The sequence below is a fragment of the Ochotona curzoniae genome, unplaced genomic scaffold, assembly GCF_017591425.1.
Source record: "Ochotona curzoniae isolate NIBS_2020 unplaced genomic scaffold, NIBS_Ocur_1.0 contig_1274, whole genome shotgun sequence".
NCBI lineage: Eukaryota > Metazoa > Chordata > Mammalia > Lagomorpha > Ochotonidae > Ochotona > Ochotona curzoniae.
The window spans coordinates 25,142,532-25,158,908 of NW_024465023.1; the positions used below are offsets into that span (position 1 = coordinate 25,142,532).

At 36.7% G+C, this 16,377-nt stretch overlaps 1 long non-coding RNA gene across 1 annotated transcript in view; it reads right to left on the bottom strand.

The window, feature by feature from the left end:
- The window catches only part of LOC121170738, a 71,405-nt gene that overhangs the window by 34,192 nt on the left and 20,836 nt on the right, over positions 1–16,377 (bottom strand). Inside the window, exon 2 of the long non-coding RNA XR_005886046.1 lies at positions 5,407–5,473. This is a non-coding gene — a long non-coding RNA (uncharacterized LOC121170738). The remainder of the gene's footprint in view (positions 1–5,406; positions 5,474–16,377) is intronic.

The window sequence follows — 16,377 nt, forward strand, 5'->3', positions numbered from 1 at the left end:
CATATGGGAGATCTAGAAGCCGCTGGTACAACCTGCCTCAGTTTTAGCCACTGTGCCCATTTGGGGAGAGAATCGGCAGATGGAGTATCTTTTTTGACTTGAAAGTCAGAATTACAGAATTAGAGAAAGGAAGACATATCTTCCATCCACTGGTTCACAACCCAAACCACCACAATGGCCAGAGCTCAACCAGTCCAAAGCTGGGAGCTAAAAGCTTCTTGCAGGTGTCTCACACAGGTGCAGGCCATGGGCCCAAAGCCATGGGCCATCCTTTGCTCCTTCCCCAGGACTAGAATTTGTGCCCATACGGGATGCCAGCACTATAAGTGGAGGACTATCTTGACAAATCACCATGCCAGTCCCCTTGGATCATCTGTCTCTCTCTAACTCAAATAAATAAAATAATTCTTAAAGAAAGAAAAACATACACTGCGTAGGAGAATATCTTCTTAGGAGTACTAGTTCCTGCATTTAGTTATAAGTTGTAATTTCTTTGGCAGTCTTTACCCATTTATTTCCCACTTTAATTTCCATTTTATGCATGAAAATTATCCCAAATCTATTGTCAGCTCATTAAAAATGTGTAGTATCTGCCATATATTTTTAAATTCATATGCAACTGAAAATGTCTCACACATAACATGCTCCAAAATAGAATTTTTTAAATGTAACAAACATCATGAAAACAATATTCTGAAGTAATTTTTGTCAGTCCTTAGTGTTATCAAAAAACCTGTTTCCTAAAATATATGCTGTAACTATTGTAGGAGGAATTACATGATTGAATATGCTTCATCGTTTGTAATCTTAGTTTAACACACTAATGTAGCAATTTTAAGTTCTGATTCTAAATTCAATTTACAATTCTTAGTTTTAATAGTTTCTGTGGCTGAAAAAAAGACCTACCACAAAAAGTATACTTACACATAGAAGAAATCTATCATTGCCAATGTTTACCACATGAGAGAGAGGCAGGCAGACACAGAGAAAGCTTCCATCTACCAGCTCATTCCCCAAACACACAAAATAGCCAGGACTGAATCGGGCCAAAGCTGAGAGCTGGAGTTGCCATCCAGATTGGGTCAGGGCATTATCACTCATATCTGACAATGTGGCTAATGAAGAAATCACACAAGGCCTAGAAGGGTCTGATCTGTCACTTTCCTGTGGTTCACTTATGCTTGCACTTTAAATCATAACCTAAATCACAGTTGCCCAGCTATATCCCTCAAGAGACCAATAGATCAGTTCATATATAATATAGTTAATATGTTATCCACAAATTCCCCAAAGAACATGAATCAATAGAAATTCCCCCACAACCAACTGTAACAACAAACAAATTAGCCACCATTGTTCTCCCTTTAAATTCTCTCTCTACACAGGACATACAATCATTTCATATATGAATTCAAAGAGCACATCATGTCAACATGAATGCTAAATGATTGTTTAAATCTATTTTTATATTTAATATAAACATTCTGATATACAAAAAACAAAAGCTAAATGTTACTCCACACCATTCTCTGGTATATGCATTTCATCACAGAGAGATTGATGAAATATGTCACAGTAAATCCATTCTAGGAAACATTGTACAACAAGTAAAATACAATTGAATAATTTAAAATGTAGAAAAAACCATAAAATTGTAGTGAATAAATCAGTTCCAAGGAAATAAGTGTGTATTAGTGAATGTAAATAAAAGTTAGGAGCAGCAAATACACCAAAATGTTGACAGCAATTATCTCTGGATGGTAAGACTATGGCTAATTTCTGCTTTTTTTGTATGTGATTGATGTTTTCCAAAATATCTCCAATAATCCTACGGTCAGACAAAGGCATTACTTCCCAACTTGTCACAAGAATGTCATACTATGACAACTGTACAAACTAGGTTTTTTGTACAGAGGACTGTTTATACTTGAATGCAAAGCACACTCAAGAACAGTACTTCAGAACTCAGGTGACAATAAACCAAACTCTTTCCTTTTCCCCACAAAACAGCAGCTGACTACCACCAATAGACTAAAAATATAACAGTAACAAGAATATAGTGCAGTATATGTAGAGAATATAGTGCAGTAAAGATCCAAAAATGGGGGGCCGAAAATACAATAGTGGGAAAAACACATTTAAGCATTGGTAGGTAATCAGACCTCTATTTAAAACATTTTAAGTGAAAATGCTCTAATTTCAATTCAAAACCAAACTGCAATAATCTGTGGGCTACCTGCAGTTTTCTCTTATTCATGTCTCTATTTCCTTCTATTAGAATCAATACCAAAGTTGCTTAAACTTTCCAAAGTGTCAGATAATGATCAACCTGTGGAAAGAATGCTTTGACAAAAATCAAACAATTCTAAAACAATCTTTAAACTCCTTTCGAAAGGCAAAAAATCCAAAGTAAACTTTTAATCTAACCATAAAAAAATGCTAAGACAGAAATCCTAACAGAAGTCGAAATTTTACTGAGGCAATCCCTGGAGAGATGGGTCCCACTTACTGTGTTGCCTTGGTTACCATGAAAGATTGGTGAAAGACATTTGGGAACAGTCTGGTTAAATGGGAAAAATGTGAAAAGACAGGATTGAATTTATCAGATATAGTCAGGCAGATGCTGTCAATTTCATGGTCTGGTCCTTCCCAATCTATACATTTCATCAATGCCCAAGTGACAAAGATTCATAAAAAATTTAGCTCCCATGTTACATTCTCAAAAATGCTATGTAACTATAAATACATATTATCAACATTTCTTTCCTATTTCACACAGTGGTTTTTAAATTTCTTAAATTATTTCTGCCAAGAAGCCTAAATCAATCATGTTCCTTTCCTTGATAAGAATGCAAATCTGTCCAAATATATGATTTTATCATTGTAAAAGCTTGAGCCTACTTACTACCTGGCATTCTGAAAAGCTCTGTAACTCCCTGTATGATGGGAATTGTAAAGGGAGATGCCATCACTTTGGCCATCATTATCATTTCTCCCTTCTGATGGTCCTGGGCAGTGCATCACATCACGCTTGGGAAACACCAAAAGTACTTGCCACTTTTTTCAGAAGACTTTGTGATTAGGAAGGAGCCCATGTGACAGACAGCACTGTGACACTGTGGACAATTGAGTCGCTAAATTTAGGGGTGGAATTGCATGTTGATTAGTGTCTGTTTCCTCTTTGGATGAAGAAAGATGATGCTAAGGTGTTCTTTTTCCTGCCTTTCCCAGAAAGATGAAACGGCAGCGTATCACAGCTAATGACTCTCAGCTCCATTACTCCTGGCCTAGCATCTGAGAAGGGTAAATGATTTCACTGATTAGAAAATGAATCTTGAAAATGCAAGCGCTGCACAGAATACTGGCCCAGAATTGCACAGATATTTGAATGAATGCTGAAGAATACATTCATTTAAAATTATCACCGGTGAAAATGTACTATTAAAGATGTATATTTCAGGCCAATAATAATCACCAATAACATGATTAGTTATCTTACATGATACTAAATTTAAGAATATTTTGGATATTTCAATATGCACCTTTTTAAAAAAAAAGGATTAAAACTCTAGCTCCATTCACACTAATCTACAGAGGTAGATAGTCCTTATCGCTAAACACAGGCCCCGTTTTCAGTAAAGGCAATCGTATCTTAATAGTGTAACAAAGCTGAATATAAATTCTAAAAGTGAAATGGTGATAGTGACAGCCATCCTGACATTTCTACAACATATTGGATATGATAAAATGGGGAATTAGTTACTCCCTAGCTATAACATAGACATTTTCAGAGATGTATTAGTTTGCCAGGGCAATAAAAACATCATAGTGGCCAGGAACAAAATTGGAAAAATGAGCAAAGCACTGTCTGCTCTGTTTAGAGTTCAGTTAAGACATGAAATCTGGCCAGATGATTATTTAATGCAGTGTCCTGAGAATTAGTAATTTAGTATACAAAACATTCCCTTGTCTTGGACACACTGGGACAAATAAGAAGACAGTCCCACATGAACAACTAGGTAACACAGTAGACAACACAAATGAAAAACCAGATGGCTAAAATTAGTAGACTGTTCTATTCCAAATCTGTCCATCAATCTTTTCTGTGTATCCTCCTTTACAAAGTCACAGAACACTTTCCTAAGTCGTGATGACCCAGACCCAAACCATGAATCACACAAAAACCACCCAACAGTCAAAGAAAATTCACTGGGATGCCATTACTAGCTGTGTTGCCTTGTCCTAACTGAAGATATGATGTGTCCATTAGGACAGATGTCAAATCATGGTTACTTAATGGCTTACCAATAAATGTGAAATTCTAAAAATACAGTTCAGCTGAATTTTTTTAAAAAGCTAGCAATGAGCAAACTCACAACCAAAAATAAATGTGTGATGTCTTTGACCCTGAAATCACACAGGTATTGAAGCATAAGGCTTCAGATGAAAACACAAAGACCACCAATAGAGTTGTGGAGTTGGAATTATAATATGATGTAGGACCTTAGGAAACATCAGTTTCAATCCTCTCAGTCATCAAGAGTAGACTGGAATCTGGAGGTACAAACCAATTTGTTCAAAGTCACGGGGGTGGCTGGTTGTAGTGATGGGAGACAATGCCCATATTACTTCTGTGTTTTCCTCTTTAGCATAGGATAATGTCCAAACTGAGAAAATTGATTCTTGGCCCTACAGATGCTAAGTCACTCTTCCAACAGCTTGAAGATCTTGGACTCCCTTCCAGCTCTGCACCCCATATGATAAAAAGTACAGAAATTATGTATACAACACATCTCTATTTATACATAATCTTCAAAATACAATTCCAATATATTAGTAAATTGCCTGAAATTAACTCAAGTTGCTCTGGGAGACAACACACTTCCTTGGTTTTTGTTGCTATACTGTGTATTTTGCCCAGTAAAGCAAACAAAATAATGCTGTTCTGTGTACAGAGCCACCAGATTGTATTATTTAATACTCCTGATAGATGAGAGTCATTTTTGCAAGTGGCATCTGGCCAAGATTGCAAATCTCAAAAAGTGTCTCAACTGTGCTCAGTCACTGCATCTCCCTCGATTAAAACCCATATTGAGATTTCTAGAACCCACAGCAATCAATCTGCTTGATTAATGACATTTTTTAAGCTTTTGTTTTCCTGGCACCAGCTCTCCAAAAAATTAAACACTCATTTCCTCTTCCATTTGTGGTTGCTAGGAAAGTGAGAGATTTGGTGATAAATATTTATTATCTCCCAATTCCTGTCTCCCTTATGGTAAGGTTATTACTTTATGCAGTTCCAAAGCTAAAGGAAACGTCTGCCTGTCATTAATAATAAACAAATCTGTAATGTGTGTGCAATCATGAATTAAGCACATCCCAGCCCATCGGTGCACCAGTACTCACAGGCACCATGTCCAGCCGTGGTTTTGCAGGATCCACAGGTCCTCAGTTGTCTCTTCACAAAAGTGATCTGTGGGAGCAGGCAAGATGAAAATATTAGATAAAGTGAGCAATCTCTTTTCCCAAAGAAGCATCTGGCAAGGAAGCAAAATCCAAACTATCACTGCCCTAGGGTTTGGGGGGGCGGGGCAGCGGTGGGAAGGAAAAAAATCAAGGTTCATCTGATCTTGAAGCAACAGAAGAGCCCCCAAATGGAAATCATGCAGCTGGAGGGTGCAGGCATCAGGTGGCACTGGTCTACTTTCTGCCCTTTCTGGGCCAGTTCACAATGCCTCCCTCCATGTGCTGACAGGCCTTTCCCAAATTGCTTCAGGAAAATTCTGCTCACACATTTATACTGTCCCCATTCATTAATCATTCTCTAGTAAACAAGACTGTATGCTATTAGTATATTGACAATAAAATTCTGTTCTAAGTAAAGACCGCCACAGGTACTTGACCTACTGTTAATGTAACAGACACCCTAAATCAGTTCTTTTCAAACTTCCATATTTGCAGGAACCACCAAGGGTCTTATAACAAAATTGATTTTAGTTCAGCCATGCCAAGACATGGCCTTTAGATTCTGCATTTCTTGCAAGCTGCAGGTGATGGTAGTGAAGCTGTCTGCAGACCTCCTTTTGAGTATCAAAATCCTCAGCGAGTCATCTCCTCCCTTACAATTTCAAGCAATCACACAAAGATAATTAAGAAACCTACATAAATGAAGATACCATTTAACATCATTCTACATATTTTAAAATAGATGAATCTGATGTTTTCACCATAGATTAACTTTTAAACATAGTGCCTCTCTTAAATTCTAACACTGCATGACCCTCACACACAGTCAAGTGCCATAAACTAATAAAGTAAATATCAAAGCCCTCTTATGAGCAGAAATACCATAAAAGGATTCTTCCATTTATTGTCAGTATGCCTTCTCTACATCTAGACCATCAGCTCCCTACAGCTTCCAGAGACAGCTACTAATTCATCTTCACAGTAACTCATTCAGATCACCACCAAATCCATTCCAACCCACATTACTGAATGCTTATTGTACAACTGACAGCACGCTGGACACTAAAGATGCTGAAAGGAACAGGAGGAAAAAAATCAGCATGATTTCAAGAAGCTTACCAGGGAATATGATATTCTCCCCAGATCCAATAAAAGTATTGCTAGAAAGCTAAATACTGCCAGCACTAGACAGGAAACACTATCTCATTAAAGTAAATATGTGTATTTCCAATTCTTACATGTCAATTCCAAGTCATTTCTCACACCTTTATACTGTCCTATTCTTTTCAAAATAGGACTTTAAGGACCAGAGTTCTTGTGATTTTAAAGCGTTGGCATATCTTTCATATATAATGAAATGTCACTTGAACTGAGTAGATGTGGCCAAAAGAGAATAAATAACAAAAGATATAGTCTTAGTTCTTTGAGATTTGAGATCTTTAGAGTAATTCATTATCACCAAAATGCAAAACTTTCACAAACAAGTCATCACAAGAAATATATTTTCTTCCATTTGTTACTTAGCAGTCTAGTCACACCAAGGTTAAAAAGTATAATTTCCATATTCCTTATCTAAGAGGACTCAATCAAGCAAGAATCCTTTCAACTCTCATTGGGACAAGGAGAAACAGATGTAAAAACATCTGTCCTGCTTCAAAATGATGAAAACATCACAGTGCTATCAAAGACAGCTCTGGGTCATTTCATAAGTCTCTAGTTTCAACATTAAAGTAACAGTCCTTGTGGTAAGAATCAAGAATAACCCAGATTAACATTTTGCTAATCTGAAAACTGAGTCTTCTCTATCTCATTTCCCAGCATCTTCACCAACCCTCCTATGTGAAGCTTCCTGTGTGCTTTTGGGGGAGTTCAAGAAAGCTTGACTACTTGACATTTTTGGTGCAGCAACAGTGACATCCAGTGGGTAGCAAGATTAACCCCCAAATTCTGTATTAACTCAGTAAAGGAGGTTTAGGATATCCCAAAAACTGACTGACTACTCATGTCATTATGAAATGCATACGTGTTCCATTCCCTTGGAGATACCAACTCATTTGGTTATTAACAGACAAAAACTCATTTCATATTAAAGGCAAAAACTCATCTAAGTGACCAAGATGTCACTAAGGGTTCTTTGCAAGTCAGCGTCATTCATTGCAACAAAAGCAGCTGTTATTCACAATTAACATTCTTTCAGCATTTGTTGAACTTCTCGGTAAGCTGTTTGACAAGATTCATCACCTGAAATGTTTCTAATCACCAAAAACTTCAAAACGTCCAAGTAAAGACACATGGTTGTTTTCTTTATGTACATACTCATCTGCACATTCACATACATACATTTATAATGGATTTTAGATACAAATACTCAAAATAAATCTACATTTTGTGCTACATTTCTGGCTAACAGATTTATGCAACACAAATACAATGCTCATGGATTTCCAGACCTTACTTCAGTCATCTGTATCAGTACCACATGCCACTGCTGTCAATTCAGTGTTACATTGACCTATGCTTAGTGTCTTAAGTTCTGGCAAATAGACACGACCAAAGTGTAAAAAAGTTTTACAGAAGCTAATGGTCGCACAGATATGAATCCCTCAGGCTCAGTGGAAAGAGGTTAATTATGTAGACTCCAAGAATCTATCAGAAAAGATATGTATAGTGCTGAAATTCCTGCGAAAACAAGATTTTAAGGTGCTTTGTGGGATAAAAGAGACCAGTAAATTCAGTTCATTAGCTCAAATGTGTTTCTTTTAACAGAAAGAAAGGACTTCTGAAACAAATGGATATTCAGTGATTCTTGTATGTATACTCCAAAAAAATGATGCATTAAAAGATTTCTATATGATAAATCTGATAAGTAAGTACTAACATAATTTCTAAATCAACTGGAAGCCTAGGAATCCTGAGCTCTGTTGAGAAGACAAACCTTTGGGAACAGGCTCATCAAATCTTTTAGGGAACCTGAATAACAATGTATAATGTACAAGAACATCAAAAGAAATTTGAGTTCCTTTGCATTGAGACCAAAAATAAGCAGCTCACTTCTAAGATACTTCATCTATCTAACCCAAAATGTCCAATGGGTCGACCACCAGCTGCAGGTGTCTACTGAATATGTGAAATGTGGCCAATCTGATTTGAGAATTACTAAGAACAAAATACACTCTTATTTTTGAAGACTTGACATAAAACAGAATACAAAATAACAATAGTTGTATATTGAAACAAACATGGCAAATGAATCAGTAGCAAAAACCCTCCCAACAAAGACAATTTATATCCAACACCATGTTCAATGGAAAAAGATGAAAGCTTTTCCTCTAAGATGTAGAACAAGACAGAGATGCCCACACCCAAATTTTGTCCAACCTGAGTGTGACACATTGGCTCTATAGTTAAATCCTCACTCTGCATGTGCCAGGATCCCATATGGGTTCTGGTTCTAATCCCGGCTGCTCCACTTCCCATCCAGCTCCCTGTGCGTGGCCTGGGAAAGCAGTCAAGGATGACTCAAAGCCTTAGGATCCTGCACCTGTGTGGGAGACCTGGAAGAAGCTCCTGGCTCCAGATCAGCTCAGCTCCAGCTGTTGCAGCCATTTATAGAGTGAACCAGTAGACAGATCTGTCTCTCCTCCTCTATCTGCCTTTCCAATAATAAATAAATAAATCTTTAAAACAAAAAACATATTAGACCAATGTAGAAGGAGATTCAGAATCTTTGCTATTGTGGGAGACAATAGCCAGCTGAATCTCCCCTGAAGGTGCCAGGAACAATTAAGGAAATGTATGAGCAGTATACACCCTGGTTCACAGGTTTTAGATAAAGAACCTGCTAGAGGAACTAGCAGTGTTTTGGGGAAACTGTACCTTGCTGTTGAGATGTAAATGGATCAAGCCCCTCCTCCCTGGAGGCCTTATGTGACAACCTGCCTTTAAAAGTCTGGTGCTGTTAATAAACTTCAGCTATTGACCACCAGTCAGTAGTCCAGTGCGTTGTTATTATTGGCTCCATGCACCAAGTCCATCGTGGCAGGACAGAGACAGTCTAACCTAGCACAAGAACACCTAACCCAAGGAATGAGACAAGAATGGGGCAGTGGGGGGTTAGAGGGAAGGTATTCGAACAGGAAAAGAAGTTAAATTGTAATGTTTGTGAACATGAGCTTATGTGAAGAAAACCTTTAAAAATTGACCAAAACATTTTCGAGACCAGTAAATGAACTCAGTAAAAACATAGGATACAAAAGCAAATTAGATCAAACAGTAATATTATCTGCATTAGCATAAACTACAAACAGATGAAAGAAACTGAGAAACAGATTGGAAGAATATTGTTGAAAATGTCCCTATCACCCAAAATGATCCATGGATTCCACACAATCCCTATAAAAACCAATATAATTATTCCTGTTACAGTGAAACAACCCAGAAGTCTGCATAGAACTAGAGAAGACCCCAAACTCCCAAAGCAAACTTGAGAAAAAATAGATGAAAGCATCACCACCTTGGCTTTCAAACATGCTACCTGGGCTAAGAGCTCTGACCCAGAGGATGTAGCTGTTTCTCAAGATGCCCACAGTTCACATTTGAGCGCCTGGGATTGAATCCTATCTCAACTTTCAATCCAGGTTTATGCGAACACATCTGGGAACCAGCAAATGATGCCCAAGATGCTGGGATTCCTACCACTCATGTGGGAGACCCACATGGGTTTCTTGGCTCCTTGCTTTGGTTTGGCCCAACGTAGCAGGTGCAGACATTCAGAGTAAAGCAGCAGATGGAAGGTGTCTGTCACACTTTCAAATAAATAAATGCAACTTAGAATACATTAATATATTTATACTTGTATGTATATATAATACTACAACATTATAGTAATCTAAACTTCTATGGTATTGGTATCCAAGTAGACAAATAGACCAATGGAGCAGAAACTAACCAACAGAAGAACAAGTCAATAAAATGTGGAATGCCTAGAATGCTATTAAACCATACAAGAAAATACAGTCATTTAACAGAAACGGGTGAATCTGAAAGACACTGTGTATATCAAACAGGTTAGGCACAAAAAGAAAAATTCAACATTGTCCCTTTCACATGTTGAATATAAAAAAAAAAAGATGACCTCATAGGATGTACGTATAGAACGTTAACAGTGGTTACCACGGTCTGGTCAGATTAGAGATGGGAGCTGTAGAAATGTCACCTGAAGTATGTAAAAATTGCAATTATACAGGAAGAGTAAGCTTCAAAGATTTATTGTACAACATGGTGACTATAGTTAATAATTTTTAGTTGAAAAATGCTAAGACAGTAAATTGCAAAATGCTCTGACCACACAAAATGGCAACTATGTGTGGCAATGCAGTCATTCCAGAAAGCATATATGTATTTCCAATCATATTGTATAGGTAAATATAAATTTTTTTATCAATGTTAAAAATAAAAGCTTGTAAAAGTTCAGGTAACTGGGGATGGCACAGTGGCTTAACAAGCTAATCCTCTACCTGCCAGCATCAGCATCCCATATGAGTGCCAGGTCATGTCCCAGCCGCTCCAGTTCTGATGCAGCTCCCCACTAATCTTTTGGAGAAAACAACAGAGGATGGCAACCTGTGCATGAGCCCCTGAACCCATATGCGTGTCCAAGAAGCAGCTCGCACCTTCAGATCAGCTCAACTCTGGCCACTGTGGTCACTTGGGGAGTGAATCAGCAGACAACAGACCTCTCATATCTTTCTCTGTAAAATCTGTCTTGCAAATAAGATTGTTTTTTTAAAAAAAAATTAGATAATATACCATAAAATGTAAGCATTTTTATTCAATTGGTTAAATGAAATGAATTTCCAAAATTTTACCTATTCATTTTTTAATTGGTAATCTAAAGAGAATGGATCTCATGCATTTCATAGTAGAAGTCTAAGATGGCCCTTTTAATCATTTATGAAGATACTTAAAAATTGTGAAAAAGTCATTGTGGGAAAATTGCACGACAAAAAAATTTGCAGCCAAACATCTTTCAACCTCAACTTTCCATGAACTTGCTGAAATCCTCTCCTATGCAGCTTGCTGTAAACAATATGCAAGAGTGATCATGTCACTGCACATCCAAGCAGTCATCACTCTGCACAGCAGGGCAGCGTCACGTCTTGAGCTATTCATCTGTCCTGGCCATCCTTCCTGCTTTTTCATCTGCTACTATTAGTTGCTCACATATGCACAAGATAAACAGAGAAGCCTGAATCAGTGGTTTACACTTGCAGGTTCTGAGGTCAAACTGGTGACATTCAAATTCAAATCCTAATTCTACTCCTGACTGTGTAACCATGGGCACAGTTATACAATCCTTCTTGTACCTGTTTCCTCACATGTAACTTGAGAGTAATAGAATTATTGGGGAAAGAAAATCAAGTTCACATATTCAGGCATTCATTATAATGCCTAGCAATTAAAAAACATACAGCTCATGGACTATTTTTGATAGCTGAAAAGAGAAAAAATGAATATCTGACACCTTCATATAATCTAGAAATCTTAATTATTGATAAGCTTTCCTAAAGGAATTACTTACATTAACTATTCCCTATTACTTCCTTTTAAGTAAGATTCCCTAGTACATTTTCTTCACATACTTTATCTTTTTTCTATGATGCTGTGCTTTCCCAGACTCTTTCACATCTCTCATAATCAACGTTTCCTTCTCCATTATCAAGAATCCAAAGCTCAATTGTTTGGAGTCTTTATTCTTCCATGTGGACCCAAAGAGCAGTTTCTTCCTATTTCTTCACATCCAATCTCCCAAATGCCTTCTTAACCACATCTGACATTTTTCAAACTTAGTCCAAATCCTCTTTCCTAAAGTCTTCTCCATCTTCTTTGGTCTACCTCTTTCTCCCCACCAAACTATTACAGTGTTGCCCATTTCCTTCAACTATGGCTTGTCATCTGTCTATAAGGCAGAGTCAGGTTTTAGTGATACTAGTAACAATCTCTCTCTCTCTCTCTCTGTCTCACACACTCTCACACACTCACTCACACACACACACACCCCATCCTCACGGAAATGACAGTGTGAGTGAGCAGACATCAATTAAGTCTTCATAACAAAGATGAGGATTGAGAGACATAAGCCAGAGAACTAGGGGGCTAATATACTCACATACCCATGCTTTGCTTCCCTAACCAGGCTGAAAACTATTAAATGTGCTTTATTTCTTTCTTGTTGTAAATATTATGGTAAGTGGTGAGTGAAGCCTGTGATTTTGAAGGGAATTGAAATTACATCTTTATAAAAATTAAAGAAAAAAAGAGGAAGGAAAGGGAGAGATTGAGTCAGGAAAAGACAGAGGGAAATATGTCATCTTAGAAACATACCTAACATGAAATCTGTTCCCTTTATATTAATTTTTTGAATACTACAAATAACAGACTTCAGTGCAGATTTAATCATTCTTAACATCTGTCATATTTGCCTCACATATAAACATTAAACATATAATGTTAATATGTAATAATTATGTTATAACATTGTATGTTTAATATTTATATGTGCATACATATATACACACAAGTTTTAAATACAGGGATGCATATGTTAATATCACATGAAATTTATAAGCTCATAAAATGAGGAAAGGTGGGTAAAGTATTACTTCAGGGGCATAATCCAATGGAGGCAACATTTACATATATCTACTTATTTACCATATATCCATATAAACATACATACACATATATTAACTTCAATATCTGAAAAAATTGTGTTACTTGCCTCATTTCACCTAACATAATGATATCAAATTCCATGGATTTTGTTGCATGTCAGGATTCTTTTTAATGGGCAACACTCCGGTGTGTATATATACCACATTTCTTCAATCATCTATTGACTTATACCTAGGTTGATTCCATATCCTTGTTATTATGAATAGTGATTCAATAAATATGGGAGTACAGTATCTCTTTCATATGCCAATTCCATTTCCTTTGGCTACATTTCTCAAAGTAAGACATATCTTACATCTTAGGTCATATGTTACATCTGTTTTCAGTTTTCAGAATAATTTCTACATTGTTCATAATTTCTATAACAATTTGCTTTCATAACTACTCCAGAATCAATTATAGTCCTAGACAATATAAACACTGGTCAAATATAGTCAGTATTTTTTTTTTCAAGATTTCCTTGTTTTTTTCACAACACCCACCATTATGGCCACCTAAAGTTCAACTTTTACCCTTCATTATTGCGTACCACAGAGGAAAGATCACTCTACACGGATGGCCTACACAGACCCTAACTCCTAAACTCCTAAGATGATCCTAACTCCTACAACCATGAAAACCATAAAATCTGTTAACCAAAGTGTTGTACAAAAAAAGGATGCTGCTCAAAATACTATCATCTCTTTAAAATTCTACAGATTTCTCTCAAGTCCTTATTTCATACAGCTTCTTAAAATTCTAACTGTAATTAAAAGTCCCAAATGTAATCACTGCTGACATTCTCATGTAGATCTTTCCAGTCCTTTCTCCATACACATGTGTACATATTTTGCTGGCTAAAATTGGGGTCATATGGTACATTTTTATAATCTGATATCAAAGTAATACACAGGGATATTCATGCACACAATGACATTTTTGAAGTGTCGTCATCCTTATTCCATTGATAAGGTATCAAGACTCTCTTCCGAAAAATTGAGATCCTTGGCCCAGTTATAAATTGGATTTTCTTGTTATTATATGCTTTCCTCTAACCATGTAGTTTGCAAATATGCTATCCTATTTTTAAGTTGTCCCTTCCTTCTGTCTGTTGTTTCCTTTACTATAGAGCTTTTTATTTTGATATCATTCCATTTTTCTATTTCTGTTTTTGGGTTGGTCTACTTAAATACACATTTTATTAAATACATGAAAAGATGATTAAGTTTCAAAATCTTGAAATTCATGTGATTTTTCATAATACACATTTCCAATGAACCTTGAGGACCCCTTGTATCATTTGTACAAAGAGAAAAGCTATTCAAAGCAATGCAAGCAATGACTGGATATCAATTAGCTGTGATTTTCATTTAAAAAAATGTTCATATGAGGGATTTTGAAAAGTTCATAGAACTCTGTATAAGAAATCAATTATACCTGGATTTTAATTTTTCAGTAAAAATTAGGCTTATCTTTTAGTGTCATTTTCTGCAAACTTTGAGAAAGGATCCTGGCTTTATCTCTTGAGCTTCGTGCCTGTGCTTTGATGCTGTAAATACTCATGGAGTTTCCCAGGGCTTCCATAACAAACTACCACAACCAGGTAGCTCAAAACAACAGATATTTATTATGTCACAGTTCTGAAAGACCAACAAGTCTGAAATTACAGTGCCAGCCAGACCACGATCTCTTGAATGTTCTTGGGGAGGATTCATGCCTTCTTTGTTTCTGGTACTGGTGCCAGCCCCCCTGGGCTTGAAGCAGCACAAACTCTCACTCTGCATCAGCATCTCATAGCATGTCTCCTCGGGGCCATCCCACTGTCTGCTTATAAAGACACTGGCAATATTGGATTAAAGGCACAATCTACCCCCACTCTGTCTCATCTTAATTATATCTGCAATCACCCCCATTCCAACATTGGGTCAGATTCTAACACACTTGGCTGGTACCAGGCATCCAGTATTTTAAGGAACACAATTTAACAAAGTACTGATCAAAGAACTTTGTTCTTATTTTAAAGCCTGCACATGTTAAATAAATTACACCCTTAGTTCTATATACATCATGCCTTTCAAATCTGGATATAATAAATGTAGAATCTCTTGAGTAAATCCAAGTTTCTTAGAGCCTCATTCCAGAAGCATAGTTACAAAAATGTAATTCAACATCATTACATGGTATGTTGGAAAGTTATCATCTGCACAGAGTGAGTTTGAGAACGTAAAACCTCACAGCTTTGAGTCATTTATCAATGCCCTGTCAGGGACAGACAGAGCTCCTCTCACACTGGGGAGACCGAACATTCCATAAAGCAACTCCTTGTGAATGTAAAATCGATTAACAAAACATTTTTTTCTTTTACTAGGACTAGAATTTGTTGTTCAAATCTGTACTAAAGAATCACAGGAAATAAGACTTTTTTCTTTTATTTTATCCTCTACTCAGAAACAGTTTCTTGCAAAGAAAAAGTGGAGAACCACAACCCTTAAGTAATCAAGAAGAGCTCTTCAAGTGAGAAAAGCTACTGAAGTCTAAAGAGCAGTGGATCCACCGCACTGTGAACAAGTCCTAAGTGGATTTGAGCAATCTTTTGAAAAAGCAGCTTTCATGTACAGCTGATGATGATCATCCCACAAAAAAAAGTGAAACCCCTATTAAAGAGACACCATTTGAAAAAAGTACAAAAAGAATAAAAATTACCATGGTGATGTTTCAGAAAGTTATCACATCCTTTTCCCAAAAGAGTTTCCTCCTGCTCCCCTTGGTGGCAAGGTGGTAAGTGATAATGCCAAATGCTTATAGTTCAATAGTGTCATTTGTCAGACTCATAAGACTTCAATTTACTGCTTTTTTTTTCTGTGACAAATCTAACCACTTGCACTTCAGTATTTTGCAATATAGATACATTAGTTAACAATTGCCATAGAAATGCTACACAGCAAACACTGATACAAATCTCAGTGGCATTCAACAATAAGCATGTGTTTCTTACCCATTCACTACATGGAAGCTGCATTTTACTAATAGAGGCCGAGTTCAAATGTGCTCAACTCATGGCCATCACTTAGGTCTTGGTCTACTCCATATGCCCACCTTCTTTCTTTGACAGAAATTATGCAAAATATGTTCTTCTCATGTTGAAAGGCAGAATTTCATGGGGCAAAGCTACACCAACGTATATCTAATCTTTGCTTG